General features: G+C 41.3%; 1 protein-coding gene across 2 annotated transcripts in view; it reads left to right on the forward strand.

Annotated features, from left to right (window-relative positions):
• Positions 1-20,112, forward strand: part of Colgalt2 (collagen beta(1-O)galactosyltransferase 2) — a 121,020-nt gene that overhangs the window by 4,937 nt on the left and 95,971 nt on the right. The gene's annotated exons all lie outside the window — the stretch shown is intronic.

The following is a 20,112-nucleotide window of genomic DNA, read 5'->3' on the forward strand; positions in this document are numbered from 1 at the left end:
AAAAAAAAAAAAAAAAAAGTGGCTGCAAGCTATCAAGAGCATCCAAGCAAACACTGCCAAGTACAGTGTGGGACTCTAGCCTTCACTGAGTGGTGTTTCAGAAACTCGGTACAGACTCATTCTTCTCCTTTACCCTCTGAGAGGTCTGGAAGAACACGGAATAAGATTTTTTTCCTAGATCATTGAAGATCAAGACATTTCTCCCTAGCTGACAGCATCATTGGATCTAGCCTGTGGGTTACATGCAGACTTCCTTGCCATGTGATTCTCTTATGCAAAGTTCTAGATCTTATCTGTACCACATGCACACAGGTGAGAAGGGAACCAACTTATGCTTTTGGAAAATGCATTTGGGGTTGGAGAGGTTGACTGAGCATAGGAAAGGTTTTGTTTTATACTACATACTTCACAGCAGCAGAAAGGGAAAAATATTCCCATTCTCTTGTCTGATCTCAAACTCAACACAAGATTTGTTTTTCTTCAAGTATCACAACTTGGGCTACGAAACAAGGCAGGAACTTCATTCTGTATGCTCTAAAACTTGTTCTACTATGCTGAGGTACAGGTATTGTGAGGCCGTGTGCCAGGAGGCAGTGTGCTTTGATGGCTTCTCTTTAATTCACTGCTGTCCAGAACAAGCAGCCACAGTGACAGAGAGAACCTCCATTCATTTTCCAAAGCTGTGGTTTGGCTAAGTAAGGCCCTTCTACCAGTAGTGAAAACTAGAAAAGGGTACATTTGGCCCAAAAGAAGAAATAACATAATCCAACAAAAGACCTTAAGTTTATCATTTGGATGACCTATGGTGCTTGTGGGGAGAGTCACATGGCTGTAGCTGCCGTGTGAGGGTGGAACAATTTGGGCATTTCATCTGGCCGAGGGGTGCAAAGTATTATACTCAACTGAGAACCACTTGTTATGATGTTAAACAAAGAGATGAGGTTTTCTCGTCTAAAGTGTGCAGCAATGTGCTTCTGCTTGCTCTGAAGGACTAGTTAGGGATATTGCACTCCCGACTCTATCTCTGCCTTATTTAGGGATCAGATGGAATTTACTTCCACATTGAAATGGCCAAGCAGCAACATTCAGGCTGAAGCTTAGCTAGAGCCACTGATGTAAGTGTGTTTGTAAACTGTCCTAAAACAGCTCTCACTGATGGAAGTATGTTTGTAAACTGTCCCAAACGGCTCGTGATGGTTTTCAGCACCGGGGTGGATATGATGTCATAGTTTTTGCAGTTTTACAGTGAAAACAGATGATTCTTTTTTTTTTTTTAAAGATTTATTATTGTATGTAAGTACACTGTAGCTGTCTTCAGACACCCCAGAAGAGGGCGTCAGATCTCATTACGGGTGGTTGTGAACCACCATGTGGTTGCTGGGATTTGAACTCAGGACCTTCTGAAGAGCAGTCAGTGCTCTTATCTGCTGAGCCATCTCGCCAGCCCCAGATGATTCTTTAGTGGCCTTTTTGATATTATTTTGTTTTCTTTTTTTTCTTAATATTTTTTTCCAATGTGGTTAGTTGGAATGGGGTTAAGCTTTTATAGATTAGAGTCAGGTGGGCTGAGGAAAAGTCTTCTGGGTCACTGTGGGCACACCTGGGTCACTGTGGGCACACCTGGGTCACTGTGGCACACCTGGGCCACTGTGGGCACACCTGGGCCACTGTGGGCACACCTGGGCCACTGTGGGCACACCTGGGTCACTGGGCACACCTGGGTCACTGTGGGCATACTTGGGCCACTGTGGGCACACCTGGGCCACTGTGGACACACCTGGGCCACTGTGGGCACACCTGGGTCACTGTGGGCACACCTGTGGTGAGGTGGACCATCCTCATTTGAAAGTGACTGACGTAAGGACTTCCCCAGCTATTGTACTGATAAGTGAGGTGTATGCACCAAGCCCTTCTACTAGAATGCTGATGAAGAAATGAGAATACCTATCCTATTAAACTTGTTTTTTGATTCCTTAGCTTTCTCTTTGAAAAAGAAAATTTATTTTTTAGGGTTTTTTATGATTTTTTAAAAAATTTATTAGTGTGTGTGGGTGTGTGTAGGTCAGAGGACAGCTTACTGAAGTTAGCTGTTTTCTTCCACCAAATGAGTTCCAGGAATTAGACTCAGGTTGCCAAACTTGGCTATAGGCACCTTTACCCATTGAACCATGTTACCAGGCCTCAAAAGGAAGCTTTTTAAAAGCATACTGACGGGGGCTGAAGAGATGGCTCAGAAGTTAAGGGTACTGACTGCTCTTCCGAAGGTCCTGAGTCAAATCCCAGCAGCCACATGGTAGCTCACAACCATCCATAGTGAGATCTGACACCCTCTTCTGGTGTGTCTGAAGACAGCTACAGTGTACTTCCATATAGTAAATAAATCTTAAAAAAAAAATAATCACACTGACCTCCATTAATGGACAATCAGTATATGGCTATCCAAAATAAAATAAAATAGCAAATAAAAAATTAGTCATTTTAGCAAAAAGCTACCAGCACAACAAAGCTAGCATTTGCAGATCAGTATTCTTAAAGTTTTGTGTGGCGTGCTGCCTAGTCTTATGCCAACTTGACACACAAACTGAGAGAATGACTTCATAGGATCTAGCTGTAAGGCATATTCTTAATTAATGATTAATGGGGGAGGGCCCAGGCCATTGTGGGTGGTTCCATCCCTGGGCTGATGGTCCTGGGTTGTATAAGGAAGCAGGTTGAACAAGCCACAGGAAAAAAGCCAGTAAGCAGCACCCCTCCATGGCCTCTGCACAGCTCCTGCCTCCAGGTTCCTGTCCTGACTTCCTTTAGTGGTGAACAATGATGTGGAAGTGGAAGCTGAATAAACCCTCTCCTCCCCAGCTTGCTTTTTGGTCATGGTGTTTCATCATAGCAGCAGCAACTCTAACCAAGACATGTGGTAACAGGCTTATTCCCAGCAACAAATCTAGGAAGGGCTATTACAAATTTCACTATCTCACTTCATATAAGAGGAAACTAAGGCACAGAGAATGTAAATGCCTTGTGTGTGTAAGGTCGCAAGACTAGCCCATGGTGGAGTCAGAACATGAGCCAGTGACTGATGTATCACAAAAAGTGCATAGGGTTCACTTAAGAACAAGAAAGGACCAATTAGTTCTCCTTTTTGCTTCTGTCCAGTTGACCCAGTTTGGGAAGATAAGACCACCGGTGTTTCTTTCAAATAAGAATTGTCTCTTCCACTTGAATGATAGCAGGGCTCCAAGATTCTCTTCCGCCTGAATGATAACGGGGCTCCATGGTTCTCTTCCGCTGTCCCGATCATTTCATCACTTAGCTCAGTCACTGATTAGTTACTGAGCTCAGTGCCATTTTAGAAGATTCCACAGGAACAAATAATAAATTCTAAAAGGCATGTCATGAATATGTATGAAAGTCACTTTCTGCAACCAAAACAAACCTCCCAAGCATGACGAGTGGTAATAATTAGAACCTTGTATATGTTGGTTGACTACATTTGGGGTCCCTATTGCCAAAACATTCAGATTTTCAGCTTCTTCAGTGGGTGGTTTTAGATTTGCTTGTCTAAAATATAAGCCAGGCATAGTGGTGCATGCCTTTAATCCCTAGCATTTGGGAGGCAGAGGCAGGTAAATTTGAGGCCAGTCTGGTTTACATAGTAAGTTCTAGCACAGCCAGAGCTGCTATGTAAAATTTCTTTGCAATGATTGGAGAAACCTGTCATTTGCTTGCTGAAATCTTGCTCCCAGCCTCCAATTTTAAAATATGACTGGATTTCAAAATGATGCACTCCTTTGAGTAAATGCTGAAGTAGCAAATGCTTGTCACCGATCCCACTGCTTCAACGATGGCAAACTGTCTACAGCAACAGGTAGTGTCCTGAAGTTGTTCCCAAATGAGTTTTACACATGTGGACTCCAAAGCAAAGGGCAGGAAAGGAATTTAACCCTGTAGGTTATATGGTAAATAATGTTCTGGTGACATCATCGATTGCCACTCTTAAATCCTGAGCGGTTGTTTTAGTGTTGCTTGTTTTATAGCATGCCTCTCCTGGTTTGTGACGCATGCCCGTTAGTTAGTCTAAGTAGAAGTCTGTTTTGCAGATATTTCTCCAGGTCTTTATCCTGCATCCCCTTGCCAGTTTTTGGTCATAGGCATGTCCTCCTGCTCGGCTGTCTCCTGTGGCTATAGGGAGGAACAATGAGAGCTCTGTGACCAGGAATGCTGTCGGTTGTGCTGTGGTCCCTTCCCAACACTTAAATGTATGCATGGGTCATTTCACTGTGTACCACAGTCTCCACTCTGCGGAGCAGGATAGTAGGACCATTATGAGAGCTTCATGGGGTTGACAGTAGGGAATTATAAAGGTTGTTTCTACACATTACTTCACAATATGTAACATTATACAGGAAAGTCAGAGAGAAAGCTGTTAGCCTATAATGCATTTGCTGGGCTGTTCCTCAGTTACTACTTTATGAGGAGATTTCACTGTGTGTATTTAAACCATAGCCATAATTCATTAAGAACTACATGGCTTTCACATGTTTACTCTCAAAGTATTATTTTGTTATTTTGATTACATTTAAGTTAACATATCAAAAATTTGTGATTAAAAATTATACCAGGGCCTGGAGCAATGGTTTGTTGGTTAAGAGCTAGTACTGCTCTTGCAGAGGACCCAAGTTCAGTGCCCCTGACCCCCAGGAATCACTTTGGGAGACTCAGAACCACCTGAAACTCCAGCTCCAGGGGATCTGACACTTTCTTGTCTCTGAGGGCATTACACCTAACTCAGGTGCAACCCCTGCCTCCCCCCGCACACATGCACACTCTCCCCATATACATACTCATAATTTAAAATAAAAATATCTCAAAAGGTTAATTTTTTAAGACCTTAAAAAAATTAGCTTAAAAAAGTTAATTTTTACTTTTTTATTTTAAAACTTAAAATGCCAGGCCCCCATACTAATACCACTAGACACTGTGTGGGGATTTGTTGAGATGTAAATCTCACCTACCAGAGGGGAGCTATGGGATTATTTTGCATATGTGTCTAGAAGCTGTCAATGTGTGTGCATATTTTGACCCAATTATAGATGCTGCCTGTACCCTGTACAAGTGTGATGGTTTGAAACCCATCTCTCTGTATCAGGGTCTTTACATACTGACAAGGCACCCTTTCCTGCATCCTGCATCTTTCCAGCTGGTAGAATCAGAACAGTTTCTGCTGTTTCAGAAGGTTACTCTGAGCACCTCTCCTGTAACATCCCCCTTCCTGATGACATCATTCCCACTCTGGTGACATCATCTCCTCTCTAATGGCATCCTATCTCTGATGATATCCCCCCTGATTTCTTGCCCTTGACTCTGTCCTCTAGAAAATATGGCCCTAATCCCTCCTCCTCCTCCTCTTCCTTCTCTTCCTCTTCTTCCTCCTCCTTTTCCTCCTCCTTCTTCTTCTTCTTTTTGGTTTTTTGAGACAAGGTTTCTCTGTGTAGCTCTGGCTATCCTGGAACTCACTCTGTAGACCAGGCTGGCCTCGAACTCAGAAATCCACCTGCCTCTGCCTCCCAAGTGCTGGGATTAAAGGCATACACCACCACTGCCTGGCCTAATCACTCTTTTTAAAATATTTTTTTTAATTTTTACTAATTTTTGGGTATGAGTGTTCTGCCTGCACGTGTGTCTGTGCATCACATGTGCCTGGTGTCCTCAGAAGCCAGGAGAGGGCATTGGAACTGAAGTTACATATGGTTGTGAGCTGCTGTGTGAGTACTGGGACTCAAACCTAAGCCCCCTCTTAAGAGCAACCAGTGATCTTAATTACTGAGCCATCTTTCCAGCCATCTTAATCAGTCTTTTGAAAAGTACTTTTGTAATTTTTCTGTAATTGTACATAAATGGTAATGTGCACCTGCAAAGCCTGTTTCATAAACTTGTGCATTTATAATGTTTTGCAAGTGAATTTGTCTGTGTAAGAATACCTGACATTGCCAGGTCTGCATTTCTCCATAAGAGAAGCTAAGTAGTCTCTGTGCCATGAACTTTGTCCAGGCCGCCAAGTCCCCGTTAGCCCCACACTGTATGAGTTTGCAATAAGCACCCACTGTCTCTTTCATTTGCTGTTTCTGGCCTCTTCTGGCATTTGGGTGCTCCCTCCTCAGACTGGGACCCACATAGTAATTACTTAGCACTAGAAGGTTTGGTCAGTGGCCATCGGGTGACCTAGTGGTAAGTAAATCAGGGTTATAGTGGCCATCGGGTGACCTAGTGGTAAATAAATCATATTATATTGCCTTTCCTTCCATTCTTCATCCTTCTAGTGGGAAAGCTGTGTTAATGTTCATAACTTTTTTTTAAAAAAAGTCTTGTTATGGGTAATAATTGAAAATCCATGCAGTATATACACATAATGGCTAGAATTCATTTAGTGGAACATGCTGCCATGCAAACATTGCATCTGTGGTTGGTGGCATTAGCCAAGTTTCTCACATGAATTAAACCTTAGATTTGGCTAGAAACTACTTCTTTTCTTCTCTAGGAATGCCATATGTGCAAAGACTTTTTTTTCAGACTTGAACTTTGAATAGCAACTTCATGATGATCTGCTAGGACTAAACTCAGGGCATAATAATAAGTCCATTTTGTTGAATCTACAATTCTTATTATGTTAGCTGTTTGGCAAATTCAAAAGGCTGATGGCTATCTCCCGCCTCATTGAGAATTCATTATTTCTATAAACATAATACAAAAATAACTTTCTCCCTCCTCTGCTTTCTGATTCATGTTTGAAGGTACCTTAGGAAACATTCATTCAGGAGCAAGAATAACTTAAGTACTCACCCCAGGCTCTAAGGTCACAAATGAGTCAGAAACCGAGAAAGGCTTCTGCTAAGGGATGTTTATGAGTGTATCTGGGGTCAGTGGCATGTTGGCTGTGTTAGAATAGTTCAGTTCCTCCCAGGTCCAGTCACTTTAGAGTCAGCTGATGGGTATATACCAGGCTGGAAAAAGGTTTCTTAAATTAAAATCTCCCCATTTGGGCTACTAGCTACCACCACCAAACAATAATAATAATTAATTAGACTATAGTGCATGCACTTGGGACAATAGGATTTTAAGGCAGTATAGGTCTCTTTCTAGTTGCTCTTTTGAGAGTGACTGTCCATGTTTTGGAGAGCAGGGTAGAGGTCAATCGCAAGCTTCGTATTCTAGTAGGTAGCAGATAAGATGAGAACCAGAGGAATCTAGGATAAGCTATTGGTATTCTCACTGAAAGCTGCAGTGAGAAATTGCTCCTTTTTAAGGTCTTGAGAAATGCAGGACTTTCTAGACACTCAACAGTGGAAATTAAATTCCTGAGATACCTGTGAAAAATGTATTTGTAGACATTCGGGGCCCAGGCATTCCCAACAGAGTGTCTTGCTGGGCACTAGAAGGCTTCTTTGTTTTTTGGTGGCCAGCCAGCCTTATGTTCCTGGCCAAGTGGCACACATCAACAGTGATTGTGGTGTAGACCTGCCAAGATAGTGGAAAATCGATGCCAAGTGAGATCAGGATTTTTCATGTCATCATTGTGCTGTGAAACAGCCAGCTTAGTGCATAGCTCCCACATGGCTACACTCCCTCTGCAAACACAGGTTGAGCGGAGAGCACCCAGCCAGCCAGAACATGCCTTGTTTGGATGAGTTTTATGGAGCTGACATGGAAGGCGTGAAACAGCTAGTACTGAAAATATTTAGAAAACGATTGCTCTCCTCTCCTGCCTTCCTCAGTCTCACTAGATTTTAAACTTTGCTAAGCACACTAATTTCCATTCTTTGATTCTCACTTTTGCAAGATGATTCATGGTTTGTAAACCAATGGGTTAACAATGATGTGTACCAAGGATTTAGGGAGACAAGCACAAGCCTATCCCCAAAGTCCAAAAGTCCAATGGAAAAAGCTACTTTCCCAGTGCAACTGATAAACTTTTAGCTAGAGTAATATATATGGAGTCTATATATTCTATAAATTCTAATAAACAAAATCAAAGATGAATAAAAGGGAGAAATATCAATGGCACTATACAAATACAAAGACCATTAGAGATTATTATGAACAGGTCAGTTAGCATTCATTTTTTTTCTCTAACAGTGACTGGATTCTTTCCAAATACGTTTGAAGACAGTACTACAAATGGTTGACCCTCGTGCATTACAGTCAAGCCCCCCTTTCAATTTGCATTATTAAGCACTTAGTTTTATAGAAAAATGCTATTTCTTGGTGGAAACTATTAGAGAGGAGGGAGATAAAACTAGCAATTGCCTCTTATTACACACAGTATTCACTCATGCTATATTGGTTTCCACTTTCCTTGATCTTGGTTCTCTGTTGCTTGTATTTAATTCCTCCTCCTCTTCTTCCTTCTCCTCTTCTTCCTCCTCTTCTTCCTCCTTCCTCCTCTTCTTCCACTTCCCTCCTCTCTTCTCTTTCTCTCCTTTTCCCTCCCTTCCTCTGTGTGTGTGTGTGTGTGTGTGTGTGTGTGTGTGTGTGTGTGTGTGTGTGTATTAGTGTGTGTAGTGTAGAGGCCAAAGAAGGATACCTTTTTTTTAAAATTTAATTGAATTTAATTTTTACTTATTCACTGTACATCCTGCTCACTGCACCATCCCGGTCACTCCCTCCCACAATCCTTCCTCATCTCCGACTCCCCTTCTCCTCTGAGCAGGTTGGGCCTCCCCCTCAGTATCCCCACCACCACCCTGGGACTTCAAGTCTCTACAAAGCTAGGTGCTTCCTTTCCCACTGAGGCCAGACCAGGCAGCCCAGCTAGAAGAATATACCCCACATTAAGGCAATGACTTTTGGGATAGCTCCTACTCTCATTGTTTGGGACCCACATGAAGACCAAGCTGCACATCTGCTACGTGTGTGTGGGAAGGCCTAGGCTGAGCCTCTGTATGTTTAAAGAAGGCTATCTAATGTTCTCTTTTCTGATACATTATTGTCTGTCTTACTCCGTTGAGACAGGAGTCTCTCTCTTACCCTGGAGCTTAGATTGGTAACCAGTTAGTCCAAAGGCTCTGCCTGTCTCCATTGGCCAACACTGGAGTTACTGGTGCATGTGCCACACTCGGCTTTTATGTGGATGCTGAGAATCAGAACTCAAGTCCCAGCGCTTATGCACAAAGCACTCTTACCCCCTGAACCCCTCCTATTCCTTCCCTCCTGTGAAACATATCCTTTTGTAAGACAAAGCCGCACACTGTAAATAGCGTACCCCATCTTGTAACTGATTCTGTAGGCACGCACTGGCCCTGAACTTATGGTAGTCCTCCCACCTCAGCCTCCACAAGCTGAGGTGACTGGCATAAGCTATTATATCTAGCTTAATATTCCTATATTTGACTTCCTTTTTTCTCATGTCACCAAAGCCTCCTCCTCTTAGTTGTGACTAGTAAAATGAAACTGTTTTTAACAGCTGGCAATTCAGCTGTTAATGACATGATGTGACAAGTTTCCAACTCCTGTGTCCTCGCTCATAATGAACTTTTTAACATTTACCTTTTAGACAATCATCTTGTTCTAGTCTTCTATACAAAAGACTGCTTTGGGGTTGTCACTGATACATTTTGTAGGAAGTCAATACAGTGGCATTATTACAGTTACAAGGGCAGCCACCAACTATGGGCAATAATGACTTGGCTGTGAATCTTTACTACTTCACACCCAGTTTTCTTGTATTCTTTCAAAAGAAATACCCATAGTAAAGATTTGTAAGTGCGCATATTTATTTTTGTTTTTAACTTTTTTCTTTTCTTTTCTTTTCTTATTTTATTTATTTATTTATTTATTTATTTATTTATTTATCTTTGTTTTTTTGAGACAGGGTTTCTCTGCATAGCCCTGGCTGTCTTGGAACTCACTCTGTAGACCAGGCTGGCCTTGAACTCAGAAATCCACTTATCTCTGGCTCCCAAGTGCTGGGATTAAAGGCACGTGCCACCACTGCCTGGCTTTTTTTTTGTTTTGTTTTTTCTTTTCGAGAATGTGAATTGCATTCTATAGCTGAATATGCAGCACTAAGAAAACAGTACTCATTAAGGGATGGAGTTAAGGGAGGTGAATGGTTCCCTGCCCCCAAAAGCAGCTCTGTCCATTGCCTGTTTTCCCCCTAGTGGGCATTCAATTCGTTAATTGCATTGTCTTGTAAAAGAACCATGTTACATTGCAGTGTGTATTTTTATTTCACTTTACATAAGTAACTTATTCCCTGTGCACCTCAGTTTCCTGTCCAGTACTGTGATGGTTTGCATATGCTCGGCCCAGAATTAGAAGGTGTAGCCCTATTGGAGTAGGTGTGGCCCTGTTGGAGTAGGTGTGTCTCTGTGGATGTGGGCTATAAGACCCTTATCCTAGATGCCTGGAAGCCAGTATTCTGCTAGCAGCCTTCAGATGAAGATGTAGAACTCTTAGCTCTTCCTGTACCATTCCTGCCTGGATGCTGCCATGTTCCTGCCTTGATGATAACCTCTGATCCTGTAAGGCAGCTCCAATTAAATGTTGTCCTTCTAAGAGTTGCCTTAGTCACAGTAAAACCCTAACTAAGACAAATGTTCTAATGGGCTCTCGAAAGGGACTAATTATCAGAATCATTTGAAGAGGTCTTAAGGAAAGCCTGGGCTGATAGAGTAGGGCCAGGACAACTGACATTTTACATTTTGTAAACCTCCCAGGGGATCTCACTGTGTAGTTAAGATTGAAAACCTCTGGGCCAGATATTCTTGGTATCCTCTTAAAATTTGATATTGTTCCCTCATCCGCTTAACAAGAATGACAATTCCTGAGGACTTTTGAGAATCATAAATGTGTATGTGATTCTTCAGGGATCCTCAGCCAAATTTTAAATCTTTAGAGAGTGGCCTCAAAATGTTGGATTTTTGTTGGGAGCTCATGGTATTACATCCCACTGTCTACTGCTACAGAGACTCTTCCCCGACAGCTGTTGTCTCCTTTGGATGGAACATGCTCTCGATGACTGACTTGTGGAGGAATGTGGCAACATGACAACCAGCCTTGTAGAGGCTCATTTGGCAATTTCTGATGGAGGGTTCTGTGCATCAGGTGTAGAAACAGCTTTAGGCCAGGACCTTCTTCTTTGGCATGGACGGCTGCCCCTTGACTGGGAAAGCCGCATGCAGCCTGGCTTATAAAGCACATCCCGCAGGCTCTGGACAGCCCAGGCTCCCTTCCTACTCCGGGAATTTGGTACATTGCCCAGCTTTGCTCTGGGTTTTCTGTTTCAGACTAATGCAGGGCCTCTAATCGTTTCTGGGTATTGAATTGTTGATGTTACTTTTAATGGCTTTGGAGTTTCTGGATTTGCATAAACAGTACTGTCTTTGTCCTGTGGTCTTGACACAGCTTCAAAGCCTTAACCAGGCCTGAAAGCCACACTGGGTCTTCAGATTTTCAGGATCAGGTTGCAGCAGTGTCCACGAGTGACTGCCGGGTACAGCTCTGCTTCTGACTGGGCTTTCTATCCATCAGACAGAGCAGGGCCAGGACAACTAACAAGATTCAGATCTGCTAAGTTCTCTTCTGAATCTCAACAGAGTTTTCATGAGATCTCTGCAAAGACTGCTAAACTGCAAAAGAACTGCTGGTGCTTTGTCTGAGGAGAGGAGGAGCCTCAGTCAGGGTCCCTATAGGGACCACGAGGCAGCTTAGTCCTTCCACAGACATGCCTCTGGAACACATTTTGCAAGGGCCCAAGCCTCCTTTTTGCCATGTGTTCATAAACATAAAAGGAGCCCCTCACTCCGCCACAGAACTCAAGGTCTCCTTAGTTTAGATGTAATGAGGCCTGTTTCTTACCAGATTATGGTCATGTGATCCACCTTGTCTATGCTTCCCAGTAGAGTGCAGTTAAAGAACAGGGCCCTGATATTTATTCTTCTTAGTAGTAGTCAATTGTGCTCATTTACAATTTTTTATGTGTACACTATACATTTTTGTTCCTCTCTCCCCCACCTGAGCCCCCTCCTCCTTGTCCCCTAGTTACCAGCTTGGATGTTGGTTAGTAGCCAAAATTCAATCAGAGTCACCTGTGACTCTGCATTTGGGACTGTCACAGCCTAGTGGTCTCCAGTGGGTCCCCAGCTTCCCCTTCTCTAAGAGTCCACAGGTCATCAGTATATGTGACAGGGCCTGGCACATCTCTTCCCCCAGCTAAGCAACCATCAGGAGGGTCCCACTTCCGAACACCCAGTACCAGTATGCACATCTACTTTGAGTTCCTAGTCACCATGTTCATGCTCAGAAGATGGCCTCTCACAGTCCCCTCTCTCCACCATCTGGCTCTTATAAACAGGTCTAATCTTTATTTCAGTTCCTACAGAGAGTGAGTGAGAGGGACTCTGAAACATTCTGTCTGAGGGCTCTCAGTTCTGGTCTCTTTGGAGTGCTATCTCCTTTCATCATCTCTGCCTTGCATCTGCTGGGCTTCGAGGTCTCCCATGATGCTTTGCCTTGCTTTGGCAGGCTATAGACACCTATGTTTCTGTAGTTCCACCTCCCAGACCCTAACTATAAAACACCTCACCCCCTTTTCATGTTACTTGAGATGACATATTGAACTCTCCCAACTTTTTGTTGTATTTATCTGTTTAGACAAGGTCTCACTATGCAGCCTTGGCTGCTTTGAAACTTGCTAGATAGACCAGGCTGGCCTTGAACTCATAGAGATCTGCTTGCCCCTGCCTCCCAAGTCCTGGAATTTAAGGCACACACTACCATGCCCATTTTATTTGCACTTGCCTTTGAATTCTGTTCAAATTTGGAGTTATCCATATTTCAAATCTCCTATGCCACAACTGATCATTCATATCTGTGTTGAAAAAGGGGGTGTTTATCCCTTTAACACAAGTGAAATGTAGCTTTTATGGACAGTGACAGCAAAAGCCGGGGCTCTGAAAAGAAGAAACAGAGTGTAGAGATGGGATAACACACATGCTTCGTGAGTGGACACAATGCAGGTGTCTCACTACATTTGATTGTTTTTATTGCAAACAAAATAAGTGAACAGAAGCAGTCTCTAGAATGGTCCCTGTTTTACTGTGGGAAAGACATAAACAGGAGTGTGATATTTGTGGTTGTGATGGGAAACAGTCTGTGTGCTTGTTCTCTGTGAAGGCTGCTGGTTAGCCCTGCAGGCCAGTGAACTCTGCTCAGTCTACTCTGTGGTGAGGGAAGTAGCTTACTTATGGGTTGTAGGGGTTAGGACAGTGGTTCTCAACCTGTGGGTCTCAAACCCAAGTCCTTTTCACAGGACTTGCTTATGATTGTCCCATAACACAGATATTTACATTTCAATTCATAACTATTGCAAAATTACAGGTATGAAGAAGCAACAAAAATAATTTTATGGTTGGGGTCACTGCACCATGAGGGACTTTAATAAAGGGTCGCAGCATTAGAAGGTTGTGAACTACTGGGTTAGAAGAACCAGGTTCAGTCCCAACAGGCTAATGAGCAGTGGGAAGGTTTTACTTCACTATGCTGCCATTTTATCAGAGGTGCTAAAACCTGGCCTGTGTCCCATGTCTTCTCTGAACGCCATGAAGGGTCATTGTGACATGAAGCAAGGCAAGGCTGTCTTCCTCTTGCTGATACCCGACTGTTAGGAGCCAAAGAAAAGTCAGAAGAAGGAAATGGAGCCCTTACCTTTTGATTCTGAGCTTATATCCTACAAGAAAAGGCAAATGAAGAAGGCAAAGAATATTCTTTGTTCAGGGTGTTCTCATTGGTGACCCTAACTTACCTGCGTGGGCTTTGCTCTTCAAAGTCAACTCTTCCATTTCTGAACACCAGTGAATCAGAAGGCAAATCCCTTGGGCTGTCAGAAGCGCCCTGAGAAAGCCGTGTTCCTTGGCTGCCTCCCTCAGCTCTCCTGCTCTTGGCTGCTTAGCTGACTCTCTCCAGCTGTAAGCCGTCTGCCTGCGGTCCTTAAGGCCAGTGCCAGATGTTTAAGCCTCTGGAGGAAGATGTTTTAGGAGGCCTTGGTAACACTGAATGCTGGAGCCTGGGTGTGCTAAGCAGACAGTGTTTTGGTGATTGGTTTTGATTCTGATCTCATAGCAAGTGGGGTTCAACAGATGGGAGACAGCCATTTCTGCTCTGAAACAACATGGGTTTTTGAAGGTTGGTCCCTCTTCTGAGCGTGTGAGATTTGATGTTTTACTTATCTGTATACTACCTGTCAAGTTTCAGATAATAAATTGCCCTGGTGTTCTGTGGTTTTGAGTGAGAGCAAATGGTTTCCCTGGGAGGGACACTTTGATGCTTTGATGTCAACAGCCAGCGAACAGCCTGTGAGTCCGCATTTCACTTTCTGAAATTATTTCTCCTTTTGAATCTTTGGGGTTTTCTTATTAATTAAATTTCACTCCTCATTTTACTAACCTCTGAAATTACCTTCATTTTCCTTTCCAACTCTTTCCTCTTGTTTCCAAAGAATTGTTTTCCCAAGCTGTCCTTCATTGGCTTTCTTTTACCCGTACGGTTGCTTTCAGTGATGTTAGATCACCCTTCTCTATCCTATCTGAAAGGTTGGGGGAAGCTGTGTGCTCTGCTCACCTTGGAAAAATGATTAGAACATTTAAATGTCCAGACAGATGATTCTTGTTTTCAGCAACTTCAAAAACAAATATTTATCTCCTTTTCCCTTTGATCCCCAGGAAGGTAAAGGTTACCGATGGTTGCGGTCTGTAGTTAATTTCACACTGTGTGGTAAAATCACACACTATCATTTCCAAACCCCCAAATAATCAATTGTTAGCAAATGAAGTCATTTTTTGGTAGAAGAACTACATATGTCATTATCTCAAAAAAAAAAAAAAAAAAAAAAAAAAAAGGGCTACAAGTTCTGTCTGAGGACATGCTTCCAAACGCTTGTCTAAGCTCCTCTCAGCTTAGTCTGAACATGGCATTGATCCCACTTTGACAGTTCAAAAAGCTCCAACAGTGAGAAAAAGCAAAAAACAAAAACAGAAACCTGTTAGTAAAAAAAGGGATGACAGTAATCATTTTAATAATCTTTCAATTTATACTGTCATATTTCTTCATGTGTATATACAGTTCTCGTGCTTGTGTGTATATATATACTCATGTGAAGTGTGCACATGTGTGCATGCATACCCTGTGTACAGAAGTCAGATGTTAATGTCTTCTTCTATCTGTTCTCTGCTTTTTTTTCTTTTTCTATTTTGTTGGCTTGTTTGTTTGTTTTGAGGCAGAATCTCTCACTGAAGCCAAAGCTTCCTGATTTCCCTAGTGTAGTCAGCCAGCTTGAAATGAGAATTCCTCATCCCTGCCATCGAGAGGGCTGGCGTTATAGGCAGGCCATAACATCCACCCTGCATTTACATGGAACTCCAGGTCTCACCCTTGCATGTGAAGTACACCATCCACTGGATCATCTTCCTGGCTCTAAATTTACATTCTTCCAGCCGCCTGCCCACTGGCTGTATACCAGTGAGTAACTGGCTGCATGTGACTATGCCAGTGAACAGCCTTATCTGCCGGGACTCCTGTATCCTCTCCAATCCCTGGCATCCCTCCTGTGACCTTTCTTATTCACTGACATGGGAGCTCAGACCTCACACAGATCTCCACTCAACTCATGTCCTTTCCTAAAGCACTGGGAGTGTTGACCAGATTTGTTGACCACCTAGCAGAAAGCAGTTGAATTTTTGGTGAGCTAATGGCTGCCTTCCATTTGCTTCTTTGGCTATGTAGCAAAATCTATAAAAACAGAAAAAAGTAATAATATTACAGTGGTGCTTTAGATCCAGCTTTTCATATGCATGCAGACATCATTTGAACACAGTCTCTTCAATGTCCCTGTTCCTTCAGTTGACATCACAACATGTCTCCTCTTGATTTAAAGACACTCTTAGATCAGCTCTGAGCTACCTAGAGCAGTATCTTCCAGGTTTGCTTCAGTTCGTGCTTACATTCTAAGCCTCAACTAGGGACTGTTAGACTCTTTTAAAACTCCCTATTGCTTTCAATTATTTGAGGATTTGATTTTAAAATTGGGAATAATATCAGAAAACCATGAAGAAAGATTGTTAAAAACAACCTCTTTGGATCAAATATTTATTTTCTGTTTCCTATCAACTTCCATTTCTTAGTTTATCAATTAATATAATGGGGAACTTTGTCAGCCTTAAGTATAGGTCAAGGTAACCAATTATTGAGTTAAATTTTCCCTATAAATGAAGTTATGTCCTGTATAAACCATTAGTCTTGTCCAGGGGAAAGTCTCAATAAGTAATTATTTCAGACCAATGAGCTCATAGCTGTCTGCTTGGCAGAACCCAATTCTGGTTTCTTCATGAAGAAATAAGTGCCAGGGTATTTCTATCTGTTTCTACCTCACAATGTTACTGTAGACCCCAGGAGACTGAGATTCTTCAGGTCAAAGGCATCCATCCATTTCTCTTACCTCTTGTACAGTGCTACCAATTGATATTATGAGCCAAAAACCAGAGTAGAGAGAAATGGCTCATTTCTTCTGAAAAGATACTATATGGTTCAGATGCTCAAATGGGAATGTCGAAATTCAAGATGTTTCAGAGTCTAATCTCTAATGAAATCCAAATGATGATCTGATTGGCTCTAAGCAAAGCCTTGGTCCACAGTGAACTCTGCTTTTTCAAAGCCTTCCCCCACATTTGGAATTTTTTCTTCTTGCTACTGGCAGAGAAATCTTTCTCCCTTCTCGGTTTACTCTGATCCTTGCTGTCTGGAGACTCTTCCAGTCTATTAACATCTGGCTTCCAGAGATTGTGTATTCATTTCTACAGAGGGTATCTGTGTTAAACTGGTCTCTAAAGTATCATATCTTCTCAGATGGATACTTTGCGTAGTGTTACTGTGTATATCTTATTAAATGTATACATTTTCTTTTTCTTTTTTCCTTTTTTTGGTTTTTCCGAGACAGTGTTTCTCTGTGTAGCCCTGGCTGTCCAGGAACTCACTCTGTAGACCAGGCTGGCCTCGAACTCAGAAATCCGCCTGCCTCTGCCTCCCAAGTGTTGGGGTTATTAGGCATGTGCCACCACCGCCCAGCAAATGTATAGATTTTCAAGATAACATGAAGGATGTGTGTAGTCTGAGAGGTTTGTAGTGTTGCTGACTGGTAGTGAGTCAGGATATAAGAAAAGCAATTGAACCTTGTCTCTTGAAGACACTTCCATCAGACATGAGGCATCTGAGTGAATGGCCCCGTTTTCACAAATGCCTGTTTAAAACAAAGCTTCTACCAGAAACATTCTAGATAATGGAACAAATTCAACTGAATATTATCATAAGCAGATCAAGGCATACATCCTTTTTTCTATGGGAATAATGTGTGAGAATTTTCCCCCCTGGGAAACAGACCATGCATGTCTATTCACCCCATAAAGGGAAACCATAATTGAGCATAGTCATAATAGTGTCAAAGTCTAACTTGATGGATAATGAGTTTTTACAGGGGTTAGTGAAAACAGTATGTGTGGAGTTACTGGCAGGAGCAGGGATGGTCCTAAAGCAGCTGAAACACGGAAAAACCCAGTCCAGCTGGCAAAAGCTGGATTCCTGCAGTTCTCTGCATGGCTCACAGGCACTGAGCAGGAAGAAATCTCTCCCTGATGCAACTCAGCCAGTTAAGTTCTCCAAATCCAGGAGTTATTGACTACCTCTCTAAAATTGACAAAGGGCCTTCAAGGATCTTGTAAGTGTTCACTATCCCAGACTTACCGTGTGTTTACTTCTGAGTCTGATGATCTTTCCTCTCCTTCCTGGAGGAACTGTTTCAAGTTGAAGTAAACTGTCATATAGTAGGTGATTGCATGAGATACACCAAAACTGTTTAAGACAAGGGGTCTCTAGCAGCCTCCAAGTTTGAACAAGTCATCTATGCTTTAACTCCACGGGGCACATAAAAGTCACCTTAGATTGACAGTTCAACTTGAAATAACTCACAGAAGTGTCACCAACATAGTCAATGGATTAGATAGTTTCCACATTGCTAATGAGACACAAACTTCAATCAACCATGATTGAAGACAGACTAAATTATGACTTTTCTGTTCCCACTCTCCTAAAAAGATCTTGTGAATAGTTCTAAACAAAAACTGAGACCATATTTTTTTTTAAAGATTTATTTATTATTATATCTAAGTACACTGTAGCTGTCTTCATACACACCAGAAGAGGGTCATCAGATCTTATTACGGATGGTTGTGAGCCACCATGTGGTTGGTGGGAATTGAACTCAGGGCCTCTGGAAGAGCAATCTGTGCTCTTAACCGCTGAGCCATCTCTCCAGCCCAAGACCATATTTTTTTAACTTTTGTTGCATTATGATGAAAAAAGTTACATGATTTCAATTTATCTGAATTTGTTAACATTTAAAAACATATTTTAAGTAAATAGAATTAAATCACATTCTTGTTTCCCTTTTGTACCCCAACTCCTCCCAGAGACCCCCTTCAATACGTATAATACTTTTTTGTCATATTCCTTAAAATTTATAAAATATTATAACAATAAAAATAAGTATTATAAAAGTTGTTTGATATAAAACAACAGTCAATTTAACAGCCTTATGTAGATGCTCATTACAGCAATAGTGAAAATACATTTTTCTCAATATAAATTTTAAATAACTCCAAACATATTAACTGTATATTTCAAAATAACACACTGCTAGTATTTTCTTAAATGAACATAAATCTATAAAGTCTTTTTGTTTCTTTGTTTTGTATTTAGCAGAGTTTAAAATTTTGGGTCTTGCTGTGGTACGAGCCCAAAATAAGAACAAGTTTTAGACCTTGGATTTAATTGTAATAAGGCTGTATTCAATGACCCTCACATCACCAAAGAATTTTACCTCCATTGTAGCTAAGCTGAGAGTTGACAGTTCTGCTGCACCAAGAAATGAATTGTAGACACGATTTTTGGATACAGACTTCCTGCTATGGTCAAAACTATTTGACTTGAGTGAGTGACTTTATTCTCAGCCCACAGAGAACAGGTTACATTCATTTAAGAAATGGTGTATGTATTAAGATGGTCTATCCATAAAGTCATTCACCAACTGTTTCAACGAACAATGATTCTGCTTGGACGGTGGCACAGACATTAGGTGAGGGTAAAAATTTGGTCATTAGCTGTGATAATTTGGAAAAGCATTCATCTCAGAGAAAGAGTAATTTATAAAGTCCTTTTCTTCAAACTTGATACAAGAGTTACAAACATCAAGCAAAGCATTCAGTCTCACTCTTTGTTGTTCTATTACAAGCAACCTCCCTAGTTAATCGTCTATGTTTCTTTTGTGTATATAAATACTTTTGAAATATATAAGCTGTTCTAAAAAAACATAATATAGTGTAAAAACATGAAATAAACAATACTACTAATAGAGAGGCTGAAATAGGAGAAGCAAGATTTTAAGACCCTTATGTTGTACACAACCAGACACTGTCACAAACAAACAAGCTGAAAGTGTATATAGATTGTACAATAGTGGATCTATTTATCCAATTACCAAATTAGAGAGATCATTGGATGACAATCAACAAATTTCTAATTCCTCATATTTTTGGATTTCAATCAATTAGGATATGTTGGTAATATTAATTTTCATATTAAGATATTAAGAAAAAGTAATTGTCACTTCCTATCGGTTTTGTTGTAAGAGGTGGAATTCGATTTGTGTGGATTTGTTGAAAGATTACTTTCTTTTTTTTTTACTGCTACTCTTTAATTTGATGGTCTCTTTTTGTCTTTCATAGTAGCAAGCCTCATAATGCTTTCTTTTTTTTAATATTCAGCCAATATTTAATTCTTTATTTAAAAATAAACAAGCATATCCATCTCATTAATATATAAATTTTAAATGGAACAGGTTCTGATAGGAAGCTAGCATATGCGATACAAGCTCTTGAATGTGCCCAAGCTCTGTCTTAAAAAATTGGGAAAGTTTACCAAGGAAGAAAGGGTTAAGGAAGTGTCAGAATGAGATTAAAACCTAATTGTTGCCATTTTTCTTTCTTTTTTTTTCTTTTTCTTTTTTTTTTTTTT

The sequence above is a fragment of the Mastomys coucha genome, unplaced genomic scaffold, assembly GCF_008632895.1.
Source record: "Mastomys coucha isolate ucsf_1 unplaced genomic scaffold, UCSF_Mcou_1 pScaffold1, whole genome shotgun sequence".
Classification (NCBI taxonomy): domain Eukaryota; kingdom Metazoa; phylum Chordata; class Mammalia; order Rodentia; family Muridae; genus Mastomys; species Mastomys coucha.